Source organism: Nicotiana sylvestris, chromosome 10, assembly GCF_000393655.2.
Source record: "Nicotiana sylvestris chromosome 10, ASM39365v2, whole genome shotgun sequence".
Taxonomy (NCBI): domain Eukaryota; kingdom Viridiplantae; phylum Streptophyta; class Magnoliopsida; order Solanales; family Solanaceae; genus Nicotiana; species Nicotiana sylvestris.
In genome coordinates this window covers 63,139,457-63,164,095 of record NC_091066.1, presented here as the reverse complement: position 1 = coordinate 63,164,095, position 24,639 = coordinate 63,139,457, and positions in this window count along the sequence as shown.

Here is a 24,639-nt window from a genome sequence, read left to right as displayed (position 1 = left end):
GCAAAAAGCTAGACTAGACTAATGATTACAGAATCGTATCTATCTTCGACTTGATCTTGTAGTCTTCTTTCAGATTTCTGAAATGGGATTCATGCTGGGGGTATTTTTGTTGTAACCCTCCGCATTACTGACTTCTGGCTTGATCTCGAAATGTATTCCTCTGTTCTGCAGGCGGGCTCCTGACTTCAACTTGAATGTGTACTCCTTTGTTCTACAGGCGGGCTCTTGACTCCAACTTGACTTTAAAAGATAATACGACCTCCATTCTCCAGGCGGGCTCCTGACTTCAATAACAATTTTTTAAAATAAACACCTCTATTCTACAGGCGGGCTCTTGACTCCTTCAACTTAAAGATATAACCCCTCCATTTTTCAGGCGAGTTCCTGGCCTCAACAATTTCTTAAAATATAACACCTCAATTCTCCAGGCGGGCCACTGACCTCAATAATTTCTAAAAATATAACACCCCATTCTCCAGGCGGGCCCCTGACTGCATCAACTTCTTAAAAATATAACACCTCCATTCTCCAGGCGGGCTCCTGACTTCTTTGACTTAAAATTATAATAACCTCCGTTTTACAGGCGGGCTCCTGACTCCAACAACAACTTTGAAAGTAAATCAGACTCCATTCTCCAGGCGAGCTCCTGACTCCAACAACAACTTAAAAATAATTCAGCCTTCATTCTCCAGGCGGGCTCCTGACTTTATCAACTTTGAAAATAAATTAGCCTCCATTCTCTAGGCGGGCTCCTGATTCCAACAACAACTTTGAAAATAAATTAGCCTCCATTCTCTAGGCGGGCTCCTGATTCCAACAGCAATTTTGAAAGTAAATCAGCCTCCATTCTCCGGGCGGGCTCCTGACTCCAACAACAATTTTGAAAGTAAATCAGCCTCCATTCTCCAGGCGGGCTCCTGATTCCAACAACAATTTTGAAAGTAAATCAGCCTCCATTCTCCAGGCGGGCTCCTGACTCCATCAACAACTTAAAAATAATTCAGCCTCCATTCTACAGGGGGGCTCCAGACTTCTTTAACTAAAAATATAACAACCTCCGTTCTACAGGCGGGCTCCTGACTTCAACTAAAATTTGAAAATATAACACCTCCGTTCTTCAGGCGGGTTCCTGACTTCAACTTCAACTTGAAATGACAACGACCTCCATTTTTCAGGCGGGTTCCTGACTTCAACAACTTCTTAAAAATATAATACCTCTATTTTTCAGGCGGGCTCCTGACTTCAACAACTTCTTAAAAATATAATACCTCCATTCTCCAGACGGGCTCCTGACTTCAATAAACAATTTTAGAGATAATACCTCCATTTTCTAGGCGGGCTCCTGACTTCAACAATGACTTAAAAATATAACACCTCCGTTTTCCAGGCGGGCTCCTGACTTCAACTACAACTCGAAAATATAACACATCCATTTTTCAGGCGGGCTCCTGACTTCGACTATTTCTTAAGGACATAACACCTCCATTCTCCAAGCGGGCTCCTGACTTCTTCAATTTGAAATATGACAACCTCCGTTCTACAGGCGGGCTCCTGACTTCGACTTGAAATTATAACAACCTCCGTTCTACAAGCGGGCTCCTGACTTCATCAACTTAAGATTTAACAAACTCCATTCTACAGGCGGGCTCCTGACTTCTTCAACTTAAAATATAACAACCTCCGTTCTACAGGCAGGCTCCTGACTCCTTTAACTTAAAATATAACAATCTCCGTTCTACAGGCAGGCTCCTGACTCCTTCAACTTGAAACATAACAATCTCTGTTTTACAGGCGGGCTCCTGACTCCCTCAACTTGAAATATCTTTTTTAGAACTGCTTCCCTCTAAACTGGTGTTTCATTCCTCTGAAAACTGTTGGGGATAACACCGGTGTTTTATTCAAAAATATGTTATTTTCCTTCTTCAAAGACTACTTCCTTTAAAGCTGGCGCTTTCCTTCCACTGGAACTACTTCCCTCAAACTGGTGTTTTCACTTCTGCCGGGGATAACACTGATGGGGAATTATCTTCCTTCGTTAAGACTAGTTACTTTCCTCCTTTTAACAAAGGTGGGGATGACACTGATTTAAAGACCACTACCCTTAAAACTCGAGTTATCTTGCTTCTTCCAAGATTGCTTTCTTTAAAACTTGTATTTCCTTCTCCCGTAAATTGCTGGGGATTCCACTTTCTCCAAAACTTGTGTTATCTTCCATCTTCCCCAAGTGGGTATCTAATTTCAAGAAAATTTTCGCAATGAGAGAAACTTTTCTGCCCTAGTTTGATAATCTTCTTTGTGGCCATGTCTTCCCGCTGTCAATAACATTTCTTTTCCCTGCTTCAAATCAAAGAAAAATTTGTTAGTTTAAAACGTGGTGAGTGGTCGTGCCACTCCTGTTGGGGATGGTTTTTCCCTTTCCCTTTCCCTGCTTTGCGTTTTATTACAAAACTTGCTGGGGATGATATTATTTGCTGGGGATGATATTCCTGCCGGGGATGGTTTTTCTTTTCTCTTCCTTTCCCGCTCTGTGTTGTCCGACCATCACGGAACTTGGTCGATAATCTGTCGGAGTTGTTCCCGCATCTCACAAATCTGCTGGGGATCCTCTTGGAATTTGATCCATAACTTTTCAACTGTTGTTTTTTCTATTTTTCTCCAACTTTCTTTGGAAATTTGGTCCTCTTGGAATCTAGACCCATTCATCATTTGGTCTTGCGACAAACTTCTTTTCGCTTTGTCGCCTTATCTTTGGCATGTCCTATCCACATTGTGTTTTTTCACTATCTTGGCAACTGGTAATAATCTCTGAAAAATCCTTTTCAAAAACAAACTGCTGGGGAGATAAAGTTTTTAGACCAAGAAATGAAAAAGTGATGATTTCCAAAGATAGAAAAAGAAGAAATCTTTCTAAACAAATGCTGGGGAAAGGAAAGAAAAGAACTTATCTGAATGATATAACCGATCCCAACGATCATGTCAATTCCGGATTAATCAACCCAGTCTATTTGTATCAATCAATCTTTCGGACGACCTCATCTTGCTGGGAATAAACAAGCACTCAACTCTTTGCCAAATGCGGATCCTTTCCGCCAATCTTGTCTTGTCGCCTCACAGCGCCCTTCGAGGGGTTTTCACTGATAAGACTCTCTCATTTCTCTCAACTCCCGTCGCCTTATGGTGCCTGTAAAGGTTTTCACCGATAAGACTCTCTCATTTTATTTCTCTCAGCTTACGTCGCCTTATGGTGCCTGTGGAGGTTTTCACCGATAAGACTCTCTCATTTCATTTTATTTTTTCCCAGGTGGGGATTGGAGTGTTACCGATATGGCTCTCTCTGCTGGGGATTCTTTCGGCTACCAATTCATTTCCACCTTATGATCCTCTTCTTTGCTAGGGATCAGAGTGTTATTCCCGACTTCCGTTTGCATGACTTGGCACTTTTCGGATACTGATCGGGAGGTTTTTTTTGGACATCAATATGGGTTTTTGTGTATGGCTAAAAGAAAAAGGGTAAAAGGTTCAAAATAATCTTGATGGGTAAAACATTATAACTTTTGGAATCAACTTTCTTTCCCAAAATTATAAATACAACTTCTACCCCAGTTTTTCTTACTTGGGGATTTTTTTTGTTTTTTGTTACACTATCACCGAGCCGTGAGGCGCCTACGTATCCTTCTTTGAGGAATCAGGTCAAACGTAGTTTTCAGTTCCTTTGTTTTTCTCGTGACTTTTCTTTTGTCTTTATTATCATTATTTTTCTCTTCTTTTTTTCTTCCATTTTCATTACTGATTCCAAAAGAGGGGTATGAAATAATAAATAAGGCTCAAAAGGGGGGAAGCAAAGTTTAAAGTATTTGGATAGAAGAAAGAATTGCCTCCGTCATTTCATTCTCTGATAAACGCCAAGTACAAACAAACAACAATTACAATCAAAAGAAATCATACATAATATCTCTTAACTGCGTCAGAATTGATAGCCATGTCGATGCATTTCCCTTCGATATCTGTTAAACACAGAGCGCCATTGGACAACACTCTGGTTACAATGAATGGCCCTTGCCAATTCGGGGTGAACTTGCCCTTTGCCTCAGCCTGATGTAGGAGGATGCGTTTCAGCACCTGCTGTCCTACTTCAAATTTCCTGGGACGCACCTTCTTATTATATGCTCTTGCCATCCTCTTTTGATACAACTGGCCATGACATACTGCTGCCAATCTCTTTTCATCAATCAGGCTCAAGTGCTCCAATCGGGCGTTGACCCATTCATCATCATCAATCCCAGCCTCAGCGATAATCCGGAGGGACGGAATTTCTAATTCTGCCGGTATTACTACTTTAGTTCCGTATACCAATAAATAAGGAGTTGCACCTACTGAAGCGCGGACAGTAGTGCGATATCCCAACAATGCAAATGGCAACTTTTCGTGCCATTGCCTGGACCCTTCTACCATCTTCCTCAATATCTTCTTTATGTTCTTGTTGGCTGCCTCAATCGCGCCATTCGCCTTGGGATGATATGGGGGTGGAATTACGGTGTGTGATCCTAAACTGTTGACATACCTCTTTCATCGAATTGCTGTTAAGATTAGCACCATTATCCGTGATGATCACCTTTGAGATTCCAAATCTACAGATGATATGGGTGTGAACAAAATCTACCACTGCCTTCTTGGTTACCGACTTGAAAGTTGTAGCTTCAACCCACTTAGTGAAATAATCGATGGTCACCAGAATGAACCTATGCCCGTTGGATGCTGCTGGCTCAATTGTTCCAATGATATCCATGCCCCAGGCAACAAATGGCCATGGTGCTGACATTGTATGCAATTCTGTCGGCGGAGAATGAATCAGATCTCCGTGTATCTGACACTGATGGCATTTCTGCACGAAACTGATACAATCACGCTCCATAGTGAGCCAATAGTACCCTACTCGAAGAATCTTCTTCGCCAATACATATCCACTCATATGTGGCCCATAAACTCCAGCATGTACCTCTTTCATAACTGTCGTGGCTTGACTAGCATCTATATATCTCAGCAATCCCAATCTGGTGTTCTTTTGTACAACACTCCTCCACTGAGGAAATATCCATTTGCCAATCGTTGAATGGCTCTCTTTTGATCTCCGGTGGCCTGCTCCGGGTATATCCCCATCTTGAGGTATTCCTTGACATCATAAAACTATGGCTCGCCATCCATTTCTTCCTCTATCACGTTGCAATAAGCATGCTGATCACGAACCTAGATATGCAATGGGTCAACATGAATTTTGTCTGGGTGGTGCAACATCGATGCTAAAGTGGCCAAAGCATCGGCAACCTCATTATGAACTCTTGGGATGTGTCTGAACTCCACTGAACGAAATCATTTACTCAGATCGTGCAAACATTGTCGATATGGTATGAGTTTCAAATACCTTGTTTCCCATTCACCCTAAATCTGATACAGCAGGAGGTTCGAGTCTCCCAAGACCAAGACGTCCTGGACATCCATGTCTGCAGCTAGCCGTAGACCCAAAATGCATGCCTCATACTCAGCTATGTTGTTGGTACAATAGAAACGCAGCTGAGCCGTAACAGGATAATGATGTTCTGTTTCAGAAATAAGTACCGCTCAATGCCTCGCCAACTGACGATGAATCCCAACAGCTTTCCAGATGGAACACCAAATACACATTTGGCCGGGTTGAGCTTAATATCATACCTTCGAAGTCTTTGGAAAAACTTCCTTAGGTCTGCTACGTGGTCCTCCTGATGCTTGGATTTTATGATCACATCGTCCACGTATACCTCAATCTCTTTATGTATTATGTCATGAAACACAGTAGTCATTGCTCTCATGTACGTTGCCCCAGCATTCTTCAAACTAAATGGCATTACCTGGTAGCAATAAATCCCCCACGGCGTAATGAAGGTCGTCTTTTTCGCATCTTCTTCATCCATCAGAATCTGATGATACCCAACACATCAATCCACAAAAGACCCGATCTCACGTCCGGCACAATTATCGATCAAGATATGGATGTTGGGTAATGGAAAATTATCCTTTGGGCTTGCCCTGTTCAGATTGCGGTAATCGACACACACCCTGATCTTCCCATCTTTCTTCGGCACTAGCACCACATTAGCCAACCAATCAGGATATCGAGTGACCCGAATAACCTTTGCTTGCAGCTGTTTGGTTACTTCTTCTTTAATCTTCACACTCATATCTGTCTTGAACTTCCTCAATTTCTGCTTGACGGGAGGGCACGCCGGGTCAGTGGGCAATTTGTGAACTACTAGATCGGTGCTTAAGCCCGACATGTCATCGTACGACCATGCAAAAACATCTTTGAATTCAATGAGTGCTTTGATTAGTGCCTCCCTGATATTCGGTGCAATGTGGATGCTTATTTTAGTTTCCCTGATATCAACTGCATCCCCTAAGTTGATGGCTTCTGTGTCATTTAATTTGGGCTTGGATTTCTCTTCAAACTGGCTTAACTCTCTGTTTATCTCTTCGAAGGCTTCATCCTTATCGTATTCCGATTCATCATCATAATCGACCTCTTGTACAATTAGTTCGGAATCAGATTGATTTTTTAGACTGGGTTGAAGATCCGTTGTGCATGCCATGTCATTAGAACCAATATAAAGAGAACTGTTCAGAAAGAGAAAAGAAGAAAACAAAGTTGAAACAAAATAAGAAGAACAAAAGCTTTCACTTTATTAAAATATGGGATAACAGAGTTTCACACTTTGCCGAATACAAAACAAAACTGGATTACAACCCTGGAATAATCCAAAAAGACAAGAAAGTAAAATCAGAGCCCACTACCAAGACTCCCTCCGGGTAGGAAGGGGAGTAGCCATCCAATTGTTGATATTTGCCTTAGGCCCCACAAACTGTACATCTAACCTACTGGACCCTTCTCCAGCTTCTATCATGTTAACATCGGCGAACAACCTTTCAAAGCCCTCATTCAAATCTCCATCTGGCCCAATCAGTGGTCCGAGAACTTTCGGGACCGACAACTTTCTGATACCTGCTCTTTGGATCTTGTTTGGTAATGGTAATCTGCCAGAATGTTCTAACAAACTAACTTGTTTGAAATTTCTGGAAGGACAACAAACTTGTTAGCGTTAGAGTTTAACACATATTGCAATTTCACGTTGGGGGATGCAATGTTCCTAGGCTGTTTAACCATTTCTAACATGTCTTTGCTTCGACCGCATGCGTCATTCTGGCTTACTTTGTTTGTGCCTCGTTTAAGTGTTTCTGAAACTTTCTTTATCTTTTTTTTTATTTCTTTCTTTTCCTATCTTTTATTCACTTTGCCTTTTCTCTTTTTCTTTTTAGTGGTGGTCGAATCTTATGTGGATTGCCAACGTATCATGTCCCCGCATGAATCAGACCGGGCGTAGTTCTGCCTTATAAGTGCAGAAAATAAAAAGATAATTTTGGAAATTTTCGATTTTTCACTAATAAACATTCTATTACAAACCAGACGCTTTTTTTGGAAAGGAAAATAACAGACTCGAAACCAAACTAATAACTACTGACATACTCTGATGCGAAATAAAGACAGACTCTAAGAAAAAGAAAATGTAGATTCAAACTATGAACACATTAAAGTTTTAAATTTGGGTGCCCGCGGGGCGTCATTCGGCCTCGCCGCGGGTTTAGGTGTAAGGTTCCTTTCCAGCTGTTCCAATTCATACATGATGTGCTTCACAAATATCATCACCGCCGAGAAGAAGGTAGTACGAGTCATGTTTTTACACTCCCGACATTTCCTGGTAATAGCACGAGCAATAGTCAGAATCTTGTTCCTGGTTCAGTCTTTCCCTAGGAGTAGGCGTTCTATCTGATCCCCTCTAGCCTTCAAAACCCGAGAATCATGCCGATGTTGTTTCCGTAACTGCTGTATTTCATCTTCCATTGAGGCCACCAGATTATAGTAGTGTTTACTCTCGGTTTCAAAAGCCTTGGCTTGTTTAGCTGTCTCGCTCTCTAGGGTGGTCACTTTCCTTTTTAGATTGGCAATGGTCTTTCCATATTCTTTCCTCGCTTGCTGTAAGTACAGTGTGCGCTCTTTCGTTCTTTTTGCCTATTGTGCCTGGAGTTGTGCTATGGTATCCTCAGATTTCTTCAAATCATCCCGACACTCACCGATTTCCTTTTCCAATATTTTTATTAACCGCTCATCCGACCGACTTCTTTGTTGTTTGTCAGCATCTCTCCGCATTTGTCGGATTTGGTCTTTCAGCGCCTCATTTTCTTGGGCCAATTTGCTCTTTTCTCCCCGGTGGGCATTAGTTTGCAGACTATTTTCAAATTCCAGGTCTCTAATCTGTTGCCTCAGCTTGCCTATTTCTGCCCTGCAACTCTCTTCTTTAGCCAACCAATCCCACCGTTCTTGCGACGCCTGGATGAACTCCTAGAGATGGGGCCTTTTGGCCGGTCTCCCAAACTCGATTTCTTTCCTAAACCAAGCAAGGTATCCCGACGAAACTTCACCCTTGGACCGATCGCTACACATTTATTGGCTGTTAAGTATTGACATTCGCTCCAAATTTGTCGGACCGCTGCTTCAGGAAACTGTCCGTTGGGCCCGATCTCGACTACTTTACCACGAAGATCTTCATCTTTCGGAACTATTTGGCATCTCCCCAACTGTCTCAAGACTCGATATGGGGCATAGGGCTGAATACTCCGGAGTCCCATCAAAAGGAAATAGGGTCCAGTGGCTGGCATATATATGATTTCATCCACAGGCAACCATCCTAGTGTCCACTGTATTTGGCTGGCGGTGAGGGTTGAAAGAATGATGTCCACACCGTAACTCCCTCGGGTAGACTGACCCCCTTGATTCTTGTGTAGAACTTTTCTATGCAAGTTTTCTTTGAGGAACCATAACTCAAGAGCTGGGAACGGTGGCAGAGATGCTCAGTCATCCATATTTGTAGCAACAAATTACACCCCTCGAAAAAGTTCCCTCTGGCTTTGCAGGTTGTGAGAGCTCGGAAGATATCAGATACTATCATAGGCGCAAGAGTGCTTTTATCTTGAGTGAGCAAGGTACTGACGACCCCGACTATTTTCAGATCAATGTTTCTGTCTTTCCTTGGAAATACCAAAAGGCCCAAAAAGGTTATCATAAAAGACGCTCGTCTATGCTCGTCCCATTTCTAACGGTTACTTTTGCTGCATAACTTGTTACCCGGGTTGTTGAATCCTCCGACATGACCGTATCTGTCGTATATGAAGCACGGATTACAAAAACCTGCAGCCAAATCTTGGTTATGGACCGTCCTGGGTATCTTTAACGAATCTAAAAACCGATGCACAGTGATAGCTCTTGGAGCAACCAAGTATTTTTGCCTCAACGGAACTTCAGCATTTCCGATGTACCTAGCTATTTCCTCCAAATTCGGAGTGAGTTCGAAATCGGAGAAGTGGAAGACATTGTGTGCCGGGTCCCAGCAGGTGACCAAAGCTCTTATGATATCCCCCGAGGCTGGATTTCCAATAAACCTGTAAGACCTTTTAGATATTTCTTGACCTCATCTTGCCCTTCACCACCTAAATCATCCCACCATAGTCGCAACTTGAAAGTGATTTTAGTCATTATTGAAAAAGGTTCATTTTGCATTGTGCTCATCCTGCACATTTATTAAGGTGATTTGAGCAAAAAATAAAATTTATTTGACACAAACCAATTGGCTATTTTTTAATTTTTCACATATTAAAAGAGAGATCCGGCTCCGCACACGGCTTTTCAGCACTTTTGGAACGAAGATTTTAAAGCTGGGTGAGTCAACCGGTCAAAAATCCCAAAAATGACTATGAACTATTAATCCAGAATTACCAACACTTATACTATAACAATGAATTCCGGGCCATCAAACTTAAAGTGGCCGTCACACTGATTTCAAAATCAACTATATCCTAGAAAAATAATTTAGTGGAATATATATGAAAGCAAACTGAGATTCCATTAATCAACACAAGTTAAATCAGATTGTTAGCTATATAACTCTTATGCTTCCAGGAATACACATCTAATTAGTTTAACTAAATCAGATTGATGTTCTAAATTCTAGAATCTATTATAACAGTCCAACACAGTCCAGCGGTTAAAACAAACAGTCCATCACAGTCCATTGGAGTTCAGCATACTTAACTACAGTGGACATTTACACACATCATAAGAAAATTATCCATATATGTAACAGAAGTTTTTCACTATAATTCCGCAGCAGGGAACTTGCTTCATTTCTATTTCATACCCGATAAGAGATGCTACATCAAAGTCTCGAAGTGTACCTGGTATTGACAGTACAAGAAGAGGAAGATGAGGATCAACAGCAGCAGCAGTAGCAATACAATACAGCAAAACAGCAAACAACCACTGCAAATACCAAACAACAGGTACCAACAGCTAGTGGCATATGCAACAGACCCAAATGGATTTGAAACCAGTTGAAAACCAGAACACTCAAACTTCAACAGCTCAAACGACCTCAGAAAGGAAATCAGAAAAACATACTACTGCAACACTACACCCAAACTCATCTTAAACCATCTCCAAACCTATTTAAACTTTGAACTCCTTTCTCTCCCTTTTCAGATTACTTTCTCTTCTAAAGTCTACCTAAAAGAAAAGCCAGACCAGACTCAAAAAAACCTAAAGAGAACTGATCTTCTACTCTTAAAACCAGCCCCCTATACTCTGTCAAAAAAAAAAAAAACCTCTAGAGAGCTGATTTTCTGCTCAAAAAAAAAAAAAACAACCAGCCCTTTTCTGGTCTTGAGTGACCCTATTTATCACCAAAACAGACCCCCCAACTCTCAAAAGCACTTAAACTAATACCACCACCATCTTTGCCCATGATATTCTCTTACAGCCCATTATCCAGTGTCTTGTGTCCAAAGGCATGAACAACTTATAATATTCAATTAATCCCCCATGCTATTATGTTTTCCAAGCCACTACTACTAGACAAAGTATTAGTTTAATGGTCAATTAAGTACCCTTACGGTGAGACAACTAACACTAAACATTTCAAGCCTTTTAAAACCGCAAAATACCCCTGAAAACTCCTGTGATTTAATGTCCTACCTTAAACCCTTTAATCTATACTACATCTTTCAGCTATAACCAATTCAATTCGAATTCAAATGACCGTTCAAACTAGTATTTAAATCAGATCAAATGGCATCAACATAAGAACAATGATTTATGGAATAAACTGAACATAATTCCATGTTAAACCTAAATACGAACAACACTGTAAATACATTGAATGAAAACACTGAATTCATATACAAAGTGAGGGGCTATCACATATGACAAACTTTGAACTAACAGTAATAGCGAGCAATTATAGGAATAACTACAGTTTATACAAAACTTACTAATACTGACTGATTCGAATCATTCAGGAAAACAAAGAAGAAACAAAATACAGAGTAAGCACAAAACATTCGAATTTAGACAAAAAAAATAAGAAAGGAGTAGAGGATGAAATTACTGAACAAAGAAAGAAGATAAAACGAAAACCTACCAATTAAACGAGGCCTGGGTTCGAACCTCCGATGCCTTTTGGACTTGAGGCCAAGACGGACCCTAGTCGAGTGTTCCTGAACGAGAACACATTCAACTAAGGTCCATTTTGACCTCAGTCTCTGAACTAGCTTCAGATCACCACTCTGAGACTTTTGATTCGAGACTTTCCGGGGTGATTCGACGCAAACTAAGGGTGGTTTGGGAACGAGGGAGGTCAGGGGGTGGCAGGGTGTGAGTTTAGTGGTATTTGAACGGATTAGGGTTTGGGTCGATTCCTTCGATCTAAGATTCGAATAGCTCGGGGGTGATTCGAAGAAAGCTGAGCATGGGACTGGAACGAGGAAGTCTTGGGGAAGCTGTGGTGTGAAATTGGAGGCTATTGGACGAGATAGGGTTCTGACCTGATTTTTGATCTAATATTCGAAGCACACGGCTGGGATTCGAGGGATAAGAGTTAGGGATTCAGAATGGGGTGGTCGAGAGGAATCAGTGGTGAAAAGATAGGGTCGTTTGGACCACCGGAACCGCCGTGAGGCGATTTTCGGTGGGCGGTGCACGGTGGCAAGAGGCGAGGGATCTGTTTGGTCTCTGAAGCTCAGAGACGAAGAGGTGGGGGGGGGGTATGGCTTTGGGGCGTGGGGAAAGGGATTAGGGTTATATACGGAGGGGTGTTTTAATCCTGGCCGTTGGATCAAGCACGATCAACGGTCTGAATTAATTCACTTAATAGGCACGACGTCGTTTTGAGTAGTACTGGGGCGGTTTGAACCGGGGAACGGGTCGGGCCAGGGAATGGGTAAGAGAGATTGAATCTCAGCCGTTGGATCGATTTAATCCAACGGCCTTGATTAAGAGTGACCAAACGACGTCGTTTTAAGACGTCTCTGGCCAGGCCAAACTGGACCTGGTTCATGGGTGATTTGGGCCTGATTTTTTTGCACTGAAATTGGCCCAATTTTCGCTCTTTTCTTGTTTTTCTTTCATTTTCTTTTAATTCCTTTTTAACTAAAAATCCTAATTAAATTATAAAATTGACAATTAATTAAAACATTAACTCTTAATAATAGCTATCACACGAAATTAAACATCAAATAAAGATAAAATCACACAATTCGGACATTAAATGCAAGAATGCAAAGTACATATTTTTTTGTGATTTTTCCATTTTGTAAAACAAACTTGTTTGTTTAATTAATTCCTAAATTGTAAAATTAAATCCTAAATGCACATGCAACACATATTTTTGTATTTTTCTTAATTAGAGTAGAAATAAACATGCACAGACAAAATACAAATAAATCACAAACAACACAAAACCATTTTATTTTGAATTTTTGGGAGTAGTTCTCATAGGGCAAAAATCACGTGCTCACAATTACTATTTCGGATATGGTAATTATGCACATAATATAAGAAAGTTTATGAGATTTTCTTTATTGTAAAGATAGAAATTATTTTCTCACAAGAAAAGAAGGTTATCTTTTTATCATTTTAAGAATTAAGCGTATGAGAATTTTTACTCTTTATATGAGATTAGAAAAATTATAAATTGAGAATATATATATATTTTTACATGAATGTTTTAATAAAAATAATAGTGTATGTATTTATTTTATGTGGTACCATATGACCATAATAATAGGATGTGTACAGTGTATTAAAAATAAGTAGAATTTTAAGTAATTTGGAACAATTCTTAATTGTGCGGGTAATTGGTTAATTACCGGGTAGTGAGATATTACCTAATTAATTAATATATTTGGATAAGAACTTTAACGTGACAACTTTTGGCTTAGAGAAAGTATGACTCTTACATTATTAATATATGTGGCATGATTTAAAATGGAGGAAAGCAAGTAAAATAATATTAGCTGTGGAACTGTGTTTCATTTCAAATCTTTTTCATTGCTTATAAGATTTCGCTTTTTGCACATTTCTCGTTTCTTCCGTTATCTAATTAATCAATCTGAAGAGATTCTACTCTAAGGTATTCTTTCCCTACGTTTTCCCATCAATCTAACATCCATCAATGTCGTTGCTCATAAGTTTAAAAGTGGTCCTAATTGTTGGTGACAAGCTTAAATATCTTAGTTAAAACTTCCCTAATAGTTGCTGGAATGATACACGTAAGTTGGTTTCTGCTCGGCCTAAGTTCTTCCAGGTATAGATAATCAGTTTGACGAGCCTTCATAGTAAACGAGATTGACATTCAACGAAGGATCGATAAGACTCCACCTTATTCGGAGTGCAACCGAGTCTATGAGTCATCGTGTCAGAATTTTGCTACAGACTTATGGGTAGGCCGGTACCCTGTCCCATTTTATGTCAAATAATCTTAGAGGCTTTGTAGACATAGGTTTATTATGTATAGTATGCCGGAGGCCTTGACGGTTCATATGTATACATGTTTTATGAACAATGGTTCATTGATAGAACATTTGCCCACTTACAATTCTACATTACGAGTTGTGGCTATGTTGACCCATGATAGTTACAAAAGGAATGAATGAGTTACAGAGTGGTTCACTCGGCCACTACGGCACCGGGTGCCAGCCACACCTCCCCATGTTTGGGGCGTGACAAAGTGGTATCAGAGCGGGTCGTGTCCTAGAAAGTCTACAAAATCGTGCCTAGTAGAGTCTCACTTATGAGTGTGTTGCGCGCCACATTTATAATTGTGAGGCTATAGGGCATTTGGGAAATGTTACCCTTCTTTTGTTTCTAGATCGTGCCATAGAGCTAAGTCGTAAGAAGTAAGTATAAAGTTTCCACCGAATTTTGTATGCACTAGAGGTGCTATCACAATAGAGCTTTAAGGTGTAGATGTAATTTCTACTTATGTGGAAGGGAAGTTATGAAAGAAATAGAAGATACGATGCAAGATTGAAAGGTAAGTAACATAAAGGTGAAGAAGATACAATATACTCAAGTACAACAAGTTATTAATAGTCCAGACTTCAGATAGAGGTTGAGTTAATTTACAGAAGAGACTCTAGTGAAGATTTCGTAAATCTCTAAGAGTTAGCATTTGAGGACGAATGTTCTAAAGGGGGAAGGATGTTACACCCCGTACTTTAATATTAAGATAAGTCGTAGTAATTCATATGAGGTTGAAGGATTAAGACCCCGAAAGTTTAACAACCTTAATACCGTTAGATATTATGTAAATGTGGTATTTCTTTTAAGTAAAGTATTTTAGTAAAAGTTTTATAAGTATAATTTTTGATAGTTACCATTATTACTATTTTCAGATATGGTAATTATACACATAATATAAGAAAGTTTATGAGATTTTCTTTATTATAAAGATAGAAATTATTTTCTCACAAGAAAAGAAGGTTATCTTTTTACCATTTTAAGAATTAAGTGTACAAGAATTTTTACTCTTTATATGAGATTAGGAAAATTATAAATTGAGAAAATATATGTATTTTTACATGGATGTTTTAATAAAAATAAATAATATTAGCTGTGGAACTATGCTTCATTTCAAATCTTTTTCCTTGCTTATAAGATTTTGCTTTTTGCACATTTCTCTTTTCTTCCGTTATTTAATTAATCAATCTGAAGAGATTCTACTCTAAGGGATTCTTTCCCTATGTTTTCCCGTCAATCTAACATACATCAATGTCATTGTTCATAAGTTTAACATTGGTCCGAATTGTTGGTGACAAGATTAAATATCTTAGCTTATAAAGCTTCCTCAATTGTTGGTGGAATGATACACGTAAGTTGGTTTCTGCTCGGCCTAAGTTTTTCCAGGTATAAATAATAAGTTTGACGAGCTTTCATAGTAGACGAGATTGACATTCAATGAAGGATTGGTAAGACTCCACCTCATTCGGAGTACAGCCGAGTCTATGAGTCATTATATCAGAATTTTGCTACAGACTTATAGGTAGGCCGGTACCATGTTCCCTTTTATGTCAAATAATCTTAGAGGCGGCCCATATGTATTCTTGTTTTATGAACGACGGTTCATTGATAGAACATTTGCCCACTAATAATTGTACATTACGAGTTGTGGCCATGCTGGCCCACGATAGTTTTAAAAGGAATGAATGAGTTACAACGTGGTTTGCTCGGGCCACTACAGCACCGGGTGCCAGCCACACCTCCCCAAGTTTGGGGCATGACAGAATCACACTTGTCTTCAATGACTTCTTCTCCCAAGCCTTAGATAGCTCGAGACCTGCAATCATGACCTCATACTCAACCTTATTATTAGTCAATCTAGAAGTTTTGATAGATTGTCTTATGGTATAACCTGTAGGTGGCTTTAAGACAATGCCAAGCCCGGACCCTTTCACATTAGAGGAACCATCCGTGAAAAGGGTCCATACTCCCGATGGTGTACTCGATCTCAGCAGGAGTTCTTTCTCCACTTTGGGTACAAGGGTCGGTGCAAAATTGGCCACAAAGTCAGCTAGGATTTGAGCTAGGATCAAATTGGCCACAAAGTCAGCGTTGATACTCGATATCATACCCGCTAAGTTCGACGGCCCATTTGGCCAACCGGTCCGATAGTTCGTACTTATGTAAAACATTTCAAAGGGGGTAATTGGTTAATACTCATATGGGATGACACTGAAAATATGACTTTAGCTTCCTAGATGCACTTATCAATGCAAGTGCTAATTTTTCTAAGTGAGGGTATCTAGTTTAGGCATCTCCTAGAGTTCGGCTTACATAATAAACAGGGAATTGCATACCCTGCTCTTCTCGAACTAGTACCCCACTTACTGCTATCTCGGACACTGCCAAATATAAGTAAAGCTTTTCATCTACATTTGGGGTGTGAAGAAAAGGCGGGCTCGATAAGTATCGCTTTAATTCTTCTAAGGCTTGCTGGCATTCCAGGGTCCATGCGAAATCCTTTTTCCTTTTTGAGCAAGGAAAAGAACCTATGTTTTTGATCTGATGACCTCGAAATGAATCGACCCAAGGCGGCTATTCGTCCTGTTAGACTTTGCACGACCTTCACACTATCCACGATCGTGATATCCTCGATGGCCTTGATCTTGTCGGGGTTTATTTCGATACCTCGATTCGATTCCATGAAGCCGAGGAACTTACCAGCCGACTTCCAAGGCACATTTTTCCGGGTTAAGCTTCATGTTGTATTTCCTCAAGATTTTGAATGTCTCCTGCAAATGAGTTAAATGGTCCTCTACATGCAGGGACTTAATCAACCTATCATCAATGTAAACTTCCATCGATTTACCTATCTGTTCCTCGACCATTTTGTTAACTAGGCGTTGGTATGTAGCTCCTGCATTTTTATCCCGAAGGGCATTACGTTGTAATAATAAGTTCTAAACTTGGTGATAAATGAGGTCTTTTCCTGATTTTACGGGTTCATCTGAAATTTGATTGTACCCGGAGTAGGCGTCGAGAAAAGTTAGGATCTCGTGGCCGGTCATGGCATCGATCATACGATCGATGTTAGGCAATGGAAAAGAGTCTTTTGGGCATGCTTTGTTTAAATCCTTGTAATCTACGCACATTCTAAGTTTTTTTCCATTTTTAGGAACTACAACTACGTTGGCTAACCATTCGGAGTATTTTACTTCCCAAATAGACCCTATTTTAAAAAGTTTGGTTACCACGTCCTTTATAAATGCATGCTTCACCTGGGACTAGGGCCTCCTTTTTTGCTTGACCGGTTTGAACTTAGGGTCAAGGCTTAGCCGGTGTGTTGTTATTTCTGATGGAATCCTTGTCATATATAAATTGGATCAAGCAAAGCAATCTATATTATCAATAAGAAATTGAATGAGTTTTTTCCTGAGTTTGGGGGTTGATCTCGTTCCCATGTATACCTTTCTCTCGGGCATGTATTTGATCACTATGACCTGCTCCAGTTCCTCGACCATTGATTTGGTTGTGTCTAATTCTTCAGGAACAACAAAGGTTTGAGGAGTAACAAAATCCTCTTCTTCTTCTTCTTCTTCTTCTTCAATTACCTATTCCTCCGGCTCGATCGGGAATGGGATCGGTGACTGCTATTTGGCCACCAGCTTACCGTTAAATTTTGACTTTTCCAAGGTCGAAGGTCAGTCACTTCTTCGACTGCAAACATTTCGTTTGTAGTGTGTTGCTCTCCGTAAACCATTTTCACACCATCCTCTATTGGGAACTTCATCATCTGATGAAGAGTTGAAGGTACTGCCCTCATGTTGTGTCTCCATAGTCTCCCGAAGAGTGCATTATACCTCATGTCGCCTTAGATGGCATGAAATTTTGTATTTTGTATGGTTCCGACTATGTTTACTGGTTAGATTATCTCCCCCTTTGTTGTTTCATTCGCCATGTTCAAGCCATTTAGGACCCCGAATGCAGGTATAATCTGATCCTACAGGTCGAGCTGTTCTAGGAACCTCGATCTGATTATGTTTGCTGAGCTACTTGGATCCACTAGAATACATTTAACTTGAATTTCTTAAATAGAATAGAAATTACTAGGGCGTCATTGTGCGGCTAAGATATGCCTTTTGCTTCCTCGTCATAGAATGATCGGACATTCTCAGGCACATAGCTCCGAGTCCGTTTTTCTCTAGTGATCGACACCTTGGTGCGTTTGAATACAGGTCCTTGTGGGACATCGACACTGCCAACGATAATGTGGATTACATGTTTTGGTTCTTCCTGCTCATTTTTTTCTGCTTGCATCTCTCTCCCTGAAGTGATTCTTAGCTCAATCACTGAGAAATTCTCGAAGGTGACCCTCGTTGAACAACCAAGCTACCTCATCCCTTAGCTGCCTGCGGTCCTCGGTTCTATGACCATGTGTGCCACTATACTTACACATCAAGTTTGGATTCTTTTGAGAAGGATCGATTTGTATAGGCCTGAGCCACATAGTGTCTTTGATTCTTCCAATAGCTCACACAATCCCCGATGCATCTACACAGAAATTATACTCCGACAAGCGGGGTGCCTCTGCGGGGGTCGGTTTTCTTATCGAACCCATTCTTACTCATGAGGCCCCGAGAGATTTGACCTTGATCGTTTCTCCGATCATTCCAAGGATAGTTACGACCCGAACCATTGTTTCTCCAACTAACATATGGCTGATACCGTTCTCTGTTCGATCTTGATTCCCTATCTGTATCCCTCGGGGGCTTGGCTGCCAATCTATTAGGATGACTGAGCTTGAGGGGGCCTCTAACTGCTCGTCCTCGACCATGATCTTCTATTGATAACGCTTATGCACATCTGACCATGTCATAACTGGATACTCGATCAGATTCTGCTTTAGTTATTGAGACGTGATCGAACTCCGTTCATTCAAACCCTACATAAGAGCTGGTATTGCTAATCATCTACGATCGGTGGTAGTTCCATTTGCTCCATCTGAAACCTAGACATGAACTCCCTTAACATCTCGTTGTTCCTCTATTTTATCTTAAAAATGTCCGATTTCCTTGTTGCCACCTTTATGGCCCCGGAGTGTGCTTTCAGGAAGGCGTCTGCTAACATAGAAAATGAATCGATAGGGTTCGGGGGGCAAGTTCTAGTACCAAATCATGGCTTCTTTCGAAAATGTTTCCCCAAACATTTTCAACAATATAATTCGATCTCGTCGTCATTCAAGTCATTCCCTTTGATCCCGCATGTGTATGAAGTAATATGCTTGTTAGGGTTGGTTGTCCCGTTTTATTTGAATATATCGGGCATGCAAAATTTTTTAGGAATGGGCATCGGAGCCGCGCTTTGAAGGAATGATTTTTGTAGGAACTTTTTGGTATCTAAACCTTTCAAGACCTGGGGTGCCCTTGGTATTTGATCAACGTGGGAGTTATAAGTCTCCACCTTTTTATCATTATCCTCAATCTTCTTTCCCCCAGACTCAATCCTCTTGGTGAGCTCTTCGAGCATCCTTATAATGGTGGGGTTAGTCCCCGAGACATTTTTGTTTAACCTCTCTTGCATCTGTTTAGCACGTCGAGTGTTTCCTGGTTCAGCTATACTCGGAGTTTTATTCTGACTCCGAAGTTGAGCGAGGGCAATCTGTTGAGCTTGCAATATCTCGAATACCACTTGGAGGCTAACTCCCACATTTCTTATACCTTGTGTTTCTTGGCCACCAAATCGGGCTTCCCTGCGTACACTTCCTCCGTTGTCTGTGCCCAAATCCGCATTCAAGGCAATGTGTGAACTAACATCAACTGGTTCTATATTTGGCACTTCCCAGGGTTTATTTGTGGTACACGGACCCCTATATTATTGTTTTTCCCGTGAAATCCTAGACCATCGTCACGTGTACAGGTGTGTTTTGCAAGTTTGAAATGTTTCAGCCTGAGAATCAAAAATTCGGTGTAAAAATAACGTGTGTTATGAGAATCAGTAATGAAATAATCACTATTATATTTAGCCCCATTGTGGGCTCCAAACTGTTTAGCTCAAAAATACGAGTAATAATTAAATTTTATTTGTGGTTTTAAAGATAAGTGATTAGTTCAATACCAATTAATGATCAGGAAGTATAAAGTATAAATGAAAGAAATGAGTGAATCAAACCAATGCTACTTAAGCAGTATCGACCTCGAGCCTAGTGACCTCGAGGTGGGTTAAGAAAAATGAGGCAAGAATAGTAAAGCTAACGGACAATTCTGATGAACAATGAGCGAGAAAAGTAGGATAGTATATTCTTTGCCAAAATGATTAGATGATCCTTAAAAATGATTGGGGTCCCCTTTATATAATAGGGGAACCTTAAATAAGGGATCATCTACAGCAAGGGATCTTATTGGGACAACAATATAATCACCTAGTACGGATTTGTACTAATTTGTACAAATCTATTCCGAAATTTACGCCATGATTTTGGGGACGTGGCGGGAATCTTGTCCTTTAGTAATAAACTCATAACGTCACTGTCTCGGAGTCGGTCGTACTTGGCTCCGATGTTCCTCGAGCATTTAGGTCTTCGAGCCTCTTATTTTACCTTCGAGCTTGAGCTTGGCTCCGATGTTCCTCGTGCTTTTAGGTCCTCGATGCGACCTCTCGAGCCTATAGATCGGAGGCATATGATTTGACCATATACAATGGGTTCAAAATTCTAAGCATTTTAACTTACTGTACTCTGAATTATTAAAATAAAAATAATTAATAAACTATTCTAGATAAATAGAGGGTTTGAACCAAAGATACTAGGTTCGCAGAACCCGTAGTCAAGACACTGGCCCCGCCCATTACACCTATTCCTTTTGAATATTTACAAATCGTTGCTATCATGAAATAAGCACAATCATTTTCATGCTCTAATTTTCATGAATCTCGCCAAAAATTTGGTCGACTTGAGCATTATAAGTTTTGATGATTTAACAAAAGAACATATTCATATATATCAGAGTTGAAGTAAGCAAAATGTATGCATGTGTATGGGGATAAGTATAAGTAGTTTATTACCCTGGACAAAAAGTTGCATATGTGATAAGGAGCAGGACTCGTTACTTTCAGAGAACCTAATCCAAGATAAGGAAAAGAATTAAAAGGTTGAAATTAACTAGAACTCTTCCACCAGGGAAACGTCAAGCAATAGACTTGTTTACTCGTAAAATAGTATAGTAGAATTTATACATAGTTTCTAGACAAGTGAACTAATTTGATCCTAAAATAATAGAATAATTGAAGAGTTTTACAACACTTAGCCTTAAAATGTAGATGAAATAGCAGAGATGGCAGTTCCGGGAACGAGGTTTCTAGGCACAACAATGATGATATCAAAAAGCGAGAAATTAAAATTATATTAAGCTTTGTATAGAATATAGTGTAAGTTAGGCAGAAAATTCGTATCCCTTACAATGATAACTAGGCTCACTATTTATAACTATGTCTGGGTAAGGAGGTCCTAGGATCGTGCCCTCCTTTAATGTCAATTATGAGGGTCATTGATGAAGATGTGACGATGAACATAAATACCAAATTCTATGTAATGCGGCGCCGCTCTTAATGCTGCATAATAATTTTATTAAATGCTACCGGGCGCAGAGCATTTAATATACCTATATGAACGTTATCCCTTTTGGTGACAAGCGGAATAGCTGCGCTCGGTCTCCGGGTATCCATGTATTGGGTTCCACGTGTCTTTCCTTTAGATGACCACGTGTCATATCATATTTTACCATATATAGATTGTTGTTCTCCTGCTTTCCGGTGACATAACATTGTATTACTGGGAAGTTGGTAGAAATACTCTTTTGGCGGAAATTACTATAACTCCCTCTGAAAACTTTTGATGGTTGATTAGACACACGTCTCTCCACATTTAATTCCCCTAACACGCGTCATGTTACAATTCAACACAACTTTTGTCGATTATCGAGGTAATCATGGCAATGAATTTAGCCGCCAAAAGTTTACTTATATGCATCATCCTTCTCCTTTGCACTTCATAATTTCTCGAGCTTCTGATTTGCATCTTTGTTCCCCATCTCTTCTCTAATTATCTTCAAACAAAAAACCTTTTCCTTATTCTATTCAATGGCTTCTTCTTCAAAGTGCATCAGTTCTTCAAACAACAAGAATAAGGCCCAAGACTCTACTCCTCCAATGGTGGGTTCCATCATCTCTAGAATGCTCAATACTACAAAAGACTTTGAAGAGAAATTTCCTACTGCTAACCTTTGTACATAGGCTGTCAGTAGGTACCCTTCTTCCATTCGTCCTTCTAATATTCCTGTTGTGAAGGAAAACTGCCGCTGCCATGAGTTGGATATCATTTCTCCTGATTTGTCGGAGCAAGTGAACCATCCTAAGGAGGGTTTTACATATTTTTTCACGTATCCCTGTAATTTGGGTGCATTTTCTTTGAGTAGAGAGCTTGATTCCGTTATTTCTAAATTTTGCCTTCGCTACCAAGTATGTTTGGCACAGGTAAGTCCTTCAGTATGGAGGATGGTCGCTTGCCTTTGGTGCTTGTGCCAGGAGACCGAAGAAGATCTAATCTTACCTCATAGGATGAATCTCTACTCTCTCAAGATTTTCCGTGGGGGTATGATAAGCCTTTGCGAATGTGGCCACCATGCTTTGTTCACTAGCATGGATGATGATACCAGTTGTGGGTGGACGGAATGATTCGTTGCAGTTACCACCAATAATATCATTCCAATAATGGCTTCATCCTTTCCTACAGCTTGGAACCGCACTCATAAGATCTTTATTTAATATTTTCTTTACTAAATATTCCTCTATAGCCGTATTGACCCTTTACTCTTTGCATGTTCCAGCAACTCGATGGATCTCACCGGTGGTGGAAGTTTTGGACCGGTGGGTTCTGAAGATTTTGGACATTACGATGCCCGAAACTTATTTGTGGAAAGAAATGGCCATTAAATATGAGTGGAAGGCCAAAAATCATGGTAATTTAAACTTACCGTGTTACCATTTTTTATGTGAAGAACTTGGTTAAACCCTTATAACTTGTCTATGGAATTAGGTCTACCCATGGGGCTCTATTGTTGTCCCCGAGGAGGATGTCTTGGCTGATCCCGCTGATGCAACAAGGCTACTTTAGGAGGCACTTACTCGAACAGGTAACTTCGGGCCTGCTTCGCGCATAAGTGCTTCTTTACGGCGTCCCTGGCCAGAGGAAAAACAATCCAAGAGAAGACGTTCCTCCGTGTCTGGGGAGAAGAACAAGATGGCAAAGACTAATGCCCCTGTCTCATCTCCGGAAGTTGTGATCAATAGCTCTCCTCCCGGGCCTATCATTGAAACCATTATGATCGACGCTGATGGAGAAGCTAGTGATGATGGGACTTCTTTACAAAGAAGACGATGTTCATCATCAACTCAATAGAGTGCTCAATCTTTTGAGTTAGTTACACTAACCGAGGACGACGTCTCAGCGCTCCAGGGGGAGTTTGATTGGTAGAAAATGCCAACTCCCATTATCGGGTCCCAACTACTGTGCCTGGTACTATGGGGAAAAGTACCGAGTTCCTTCCATCTTTGGTTGGCGAGCATCCAACTACTAGCACTGCATTTGATGCAGCTTCTTCACACCCTTCAACTCCATTAGTCTCATCCTTGTTTTCACCAGCAACAACAACTGCTACATCACTTACATCTTCATCCACTCTTCCACCAGCAACTGCAATATCATCTCCACCGGTCACAACTGATCAAGTCCCCAGTTCATGTGAATTTTGGGCAAAATTATGCTACCCTTTTTAAAGATCCACAAAGGAGGAGGAATGTTACCCTTTCGGTCTCTACCGGGTGCAACCTGCTTTCCCGGCCGGTGGAGCATGTTAACCATCTGAAGCCTTTGGCTTTAGAGAAAGATTGGGAAACGATTCAAGCACTCTCGGGGGAGTGTTTGTTGAACAATTCCATACACAATGCCACAGCGGTGCGTTCCTTTCATCCTTTGCTATTTCTTCTACTTTTGTATGAATATATTCTAAGTTTTACTTCTCTTGTTTAGTAGGCCAACTTTTTTGCTTCCAAGGGCCTTCAGAGGTTGATTACTGAGAAGGACGAACTTACTCCTAAGCGGGATCAACTTTTGGTAGAACGGGAACAAACCATTCTCTGCCTCTCGGAACTGGAAACTAAAGCTACTGAGGCTGTAGTTTTGGAGGCTCGTTTGCAGCAAAGTGAGTAAGAGGTGGTAACACTTAGCCAAGAAATTGTCCCGCTGAGGGTTATATTTGTTGAAGCCAAGGCCAAATGGGCTGAAGTTGTTTACCTTGAAAATGGTAATTACAATTAGATTTGATTTTATGGTTCTAAAAATATGTGATCTATTTTTATGCTAGTTGTTAAGCAATAGATGCTAAGTAAGAGATTAGAAAAGGAGATAACGGCCTGTAGATAGTGTAATAATCAAACCAAATGGCTGGAGATCAGGGCCTCAAGCTCGAGTTGGATGCCTACTCGAGGGCAATTGATGGAGGATTAACAGTTATGATAGCTTTGATGGAAGCCTTTTATGACCAATAATGCGCAATAAATAGAACACAATGAATTTAAGTAATAAATGTAAGTAATGAGATCAAGAGAATATGTCAGAGAGCAAAGAGAATGTTCTTGTATTTTTAATATTGAGCATCAGGTCCCTTACAAAATGA